Source organism: Cyanistes caeruleus, chromosome 7 (assembly GCF_971803275.1).
Source record: "Cyanistes caeruleus chromosome 7, bCyaCae1.hap1.1, whole genome shotgun sequence".
Taxonomy (NCBI): Eukaryota; Metazoa; Chordata; class Aves; order Passeriformes; family Paridae; genus Cyanistes; species Cyanistes caeruleus.
Genome location: NC_141707.1, coordinates 37,989,145 through 37,994,144, shown reverse-complemented (window position 1 = coordinate 37,994,144; position 5,000 = coordinate 37,989,145). Strand labels below are relative to the sequence as shown.

The 5,000-nt window shown below is 40.3% G+C and overlaps 1 protein-coding gene and 1 long non-coding RNA gene across 3 annotated transcripts in view; one reads left to right on the top strand and one right to left on the bottom strand.

Moving 5' to 3' along the window:
• Positions 1 to 3,808, bottom strand: part of LOC147652314 (uncharacterized) — a 4,813-nt gene extending 1,005 nt beyond the window's left edge. Inside the window, exons 1-2 of the long non-coding RNA XR_015289429.1 lie at positions 3,751 to 3,808; positions 1 to 2,963 (exon numbers count right to left, since the gene is read on the bottom strand). The exon at positions 1 to 2,963 is cut by the window's left edge and continues 1,005 nt beyond it. This is a non-coding gene — a long non-coding RNA (uncharacterized LOC147652314). The remainder of the gene's footprint in view (positions 2,964 to 3,750) is intronic.
• The window catches only part of ZEB2 (zinc finger E-box binding homeobox 2), a 116,317-nt gene that overhangs the window by 75,240 nt on the left and 36,077 nt on the right, over positions 1 to 5,000 (top strand). The gene's annotated exons all lie outside the window — the stretch shown is intronic.

Genomic DNA, 5,000 nt, shown 5'->3' with positions numbered 1-5,000 from the left:
AATTGATATTGAAAACAGAAAGTTACCCCAGAATTATTTCATTCTTTTCGGTGCTTCCAGTAAAATGCAGAACTCATTTAAATGAACTTTTCTTGTATTTATTCTACCTAAACTTAAATATTAGGGCCCACAAGCCAGGCTGCTCAGGAGCATGACACAGGTATGAAGTCTCCAGGCCCTTCTTGCTGGTGCAGAACCCCACGTTTTGGTCTGGGAAAATCGGAGGTTTTTCCTCTGAAACCTGAGGTGAGAGGAACTGGGAGTATGATAGTGATTTGTTTTGTTTGGAATGTATCAGGCACTGTGCCACTGGTTTCTAGTCAGTGCTTCCCACTTGCAGGAATTGCTGCTGCAGCTGAAGTTTTGCAGTGATTGGGATGTATCCTGGACATTGAATGATCTTGTCTCTGGTGTGTTCATTCATGAAGGATCTTCCCATTCCCTTCAGGTAACCAAGGTGGTGCTTTTGTGTTAAGGAGCAGGTTATATGATAGTTTACAACTCCTGCTCAATAGTCCAGCATTCAAAAGGATGATTCTAAATCCAGGCTTACATAGCACGTACTGACAACTGACAATAAATCTCATTTGTGATTCTTAAGGGATTTCTGAAAAGTTTTATCTGAATTTAATTTTTTTTTTAAATACTATAATCTTCAACCTACAATTTTTGGGTAATTCTACCTCTCTCCCACCTGTCTGCTTAATAAGAATTAGATATGCAGCAACTCTCTCTAGCTTTGTGTTAGCAGTGAATTTGACTTCCTCTTGCTTGAGGGTGAGGGACAAGTTGACTCATATGACAAGAACATACAAACCACTCAGCCACAACCACTCAGCCACCATCCCAGTCTTTCTTGACCAGAACAACAACAACAAATTGCTTTAGTGATCTAGATTTACTTAGTGTAAGGGATGATTTTTTTTTTCTTTATTTCTACCTTTTATACAAAATTCATCTTAGGTGAATAACCTTAGGACAATTTTATTTTTACATAAGAAGTCAAGTAGCCAGGTGCTCCCTTCCCAGGTATCTCCCTCATAATGGGGGGGACCCTCTCAGATCCTTCAACCCAATGTGGCTGGAGGAGAATTATTCTGTTAGCAGTCATTTAAGTTAGCAATTATGAACTTAAACTCTTCCAAAGAGACAGTACGAGAGCCAGCTCCCTGAAAAATAACCATGATCAGCTGTTGTAGCTCTACCTGGGTGTGACAGCATTGTACAAACTGTGTTTCAGGGCCTTCACAGCAAAAGAAAACGTTCTCAACAGGCTCATAGACATTATGGTGGATAAATTACAATTTACTATCTTCCAGAAACTGCCAAGCCTATATTTCAACAGAAATTATTCTTTGCTGGGAAAGTGGTACTATGGTACAACTAGAGAGAGGTACCAACATTTTTCTAAGGACTCTTCAAGAATGTAAGATTCTATTCCCTAGGAAGTCACACACAAAAATGCATAGACCTCAGAAAAAAATATGTTTTCCTTCTGTTAAGAATCTTTTCATTCTACATAAAAGCTAAAAACAATAATGAAAATAATAAAAGTATCTTTTGGACAAAAGATAATAGACAGCGATACACAGTTCCAGCACCTCTTTTATCTCCTCTGTCCCTCATCATCAGTCACCACAGTGAGGAAAGAGAACTATCAGACTTGGAACTGTTCTAGTCCAGTAAAAGCTTTGATTTTCTCTCCTCTGCTACAATTCTTAGGCATGCTGCATAGGAGTTATCACTGCTGTTTGCAAACAGCTAGGAAAAGGAAAAGGGATAAAATATTCACCTCCAAAGTCAACACAGAATGAAGCTATGCATTGATATTTCTCTTTCAAGGACATCATCAAAACTCATGGAGGCAAAGCCATCCACAGCAAACCATGAGGCTGTATAGATTTTAGGGTAATAAAGCTAACATTAACTGTCAGTCTCCAAACTGCAACCATGATAGCCTTTTTAAGTAAAGAGAAAGTTATTTTTTCTTCTCTGAAGAGGCTTCTTCTTCAAAGACCCTATTGATGGGAAGGTAGAAGGAAACCTGACATCATTTTGGATTCTTCCCAGCCTACCTTCAGGCATCCCTTTCTACTGCTTCTTTCATGGAGGCACTCAAGTCTTAGTGTGACAATTTTAAAAGTATGAAGCCTCTGGGCTATTATGAATTTCTGTCCCCAGAGTGAAACACGGCACAAATCCTACAAGTGAGAAGACTCAGAGGAACTGTCTGTTTTCTGTTGTTTTGAGATGGTCAGCTTGAGACTGAAGGTGATATTGTGGGGGGGGTGAAAGCCACATCACTTTTTACAAGGGGTAACTCCTAACTGCACTGGAATACTTCATGAAGGGAAACGAGGAAAGAGGTGTGAGGAAGAGAAAGTGAAAAAAAAGAAAGAGCGAGGTGATGGAGGATATGCTGGCAGATGTCAATGGACAGCTTGGGTGATTCTGAGGATGACATGTGTTTTCCAGACAGAACAATGGCATCCAAACTGCTAATCAGAACACAGGGTTGGCTCTGTCTCTCTGCTGTAAATCTTGCATTCTTCTGTCTTTGCTGTAGCCAGCTTTTCAGTTGGTCAGTGGAAAAAGTGGACTAAATTCTGCAGTTATCTGGAGCCTTCCTGTTCGAGTCAGAGAAGCAGTTTAAAATTACTGTGAAAGAGGCAGGTAATGTAGTCAAAATGCAGGTATGAAAATGCCAGTGATTTCTCCTGTGTGAAACTAATAAATGTTGTGAACTAGGGGCTCTGCAGCCAAGTCCATTCTGTTTTCTAGTTCCCCAATACAGAGAACACAGGAGCAAACACAGATTTTGCAAGATTAAAGTGATTATTTTGTGCCGATTCATCAGAAGCACATTTAAAACAAACTAAACGGCATTAAACATAAGAGAGTCTCTTAGCAGACCTCACAACTCATCTTCTTCCATCTTTTGTTCTTCTCTTGTCTGTCCAGTTCTGAAAAAGATGAGAGTATTCTTATATTTTTGAACTAATCAGTAGGACAACTCTGACAGTAGTTCAGTCCTCTGTGTTTTAGAAAGAGAAAAACAGAGTTTGGACAGAGAAAATGGAGTTGCATTGTTATGGAGATAATTTTCTTCTGCAGTTTGATTCCTCAAAAGACAATGTGCTTATAATTTCTTGTGACTTAGAAGGTATGTCCCTAAACACTTAAAAATCACAGAAATCAGATCAGGGATACAGTTAAGCAGCAACAACATCTTCTTGAACATCCTGAGCAGTAGAGTCATGCCAATTCCATACTGATTTCAAGCAAAAGCTGAAGGTATATTGTCTTCCTTCAGGCTATGCTTTTGCTTCTCCTGTGAACAAGCTCTGTAATCTACCAGGAGAGAAGGCTATCTTGAAGGATAAATAAATAATCAATTATTTATGTTTCTAAAAGCATTCAGCTGTGCTCTTACTGCTGTGCAACCATTTAAAAGTATGTATTCAGCAGAGAAATTCCTGTCTGGGAATCTAGTATATGTGATTTAATCAGCACCCTCAAGATTCACAGGAAGATGAGTCTCCTCCTGGTCATCAGCATCCAAAAATTGGCCCCTCCCTGCGCTGCAGAGGCAGCTACAAAGATAGCAGAGGCTGGCTGACCACACAACTGCCAAAATTAATGTCTCTCAGTCAAGATATATAAACTTTGATGAATCCCATTGTCGTTAGCAGGAACAAAGCAACAAACACTTCCTGAGAAGAGAAGCCAAGAGGGAGCCAAGAGCCTCACCAGTGTGTAGTGTATCTCATCTGACAGTGCAACTTTGGTAGCAGCCTCAGGACTCTGGCTAAAAATATAAATAGAAAAGAAAATGAAGTCATTTGCCTACACAGTATAGGAGTGTTCCTTGTTGTTGGAGTTTGAAATAGTATCACAGGCTCTACTTGGAGCCTGTAGTGGGCTGATTATTGGGGTTCAAAACAGTATCACAGTTTCCTGCTGAAGTCTGTAGTGGGTTTAAATATTTTCACTAAAGACATATTCCAAAGGATGTGCATGTTAAGGCAACCTGAGAGGTGAGACACTGACCTAAGCATCAGCTTTTAGGCTTCAGGATTAAGGAACTCTTAACCTGCATTTCAAAATCCTCTATTTTTTTGCACCCTTCTAATATCACATCTTCAGGATAGCTGAAGTCCTGTCTGTTGGCAAATGTTGCCTCTCAAATCCTAAGCCTTCTTATTTGTGGAGTTTACGTGTTGAAGGTACATTCTATTAGAGTCACCATTCCCATAGCAATTACGGTTGCCTGAGAAATTTCTAAAAATGTATTTTTATTATCAATGTACCTTCCCCTGAGAACAGTGTTTATTCTAGGGGGAAAGGAGTGGGCATACCCTAAGCTTCCTGTTGCCATCACTTGTGTCATCCTCCTTTTAAGATGAGACACTTATTAGTAATAGAACAGAGGAGACGGCAATCACACGCTCACACAAAGCAGGTAAGGCCTTCTGTGGTTAGAATCTGGAGACAACCAAAGCAAGGAAATGCAGGGCCAATGCTATTACTTCATTCTTAGATTGTATCATTTATAGTTAATGTGCTCCACTTGTGAGCGTTACAGGATTCTGTTATCTAAGAAAGCATAAAGAAGTACTCTCCTGTCTACATGCAGAATTTATCCATGTGTAAGCCTTTTTTCTCTAAATCATTTGCCCACACCGAGCCAGGGTACATGCTCATGGCTTGGGATGTCCAAGAACCAGTTGGAAGAAAGCAGTTTCCTCTCTCCTGTTTCCAGGCCTGCCACTCCAAAGACTTATCTTATGGTTTCTCCTCTGGTCATCCCACTGTCCACTCCTGAGCAGGGCTGTCTGTGGATAGGTCATAAGGAGTGTGCAATTCTTCAGCACCCACAGAGGAGAAAGGCATATTTTTGTCCTTCCGTGGGCACTTTCATTTTCCGCTTGCTCTGCGAATTATTGCCACTTTTTAGCAGCCACCTACTTTTGTGTTCCATAAAGAGCAGGGAGCGATGG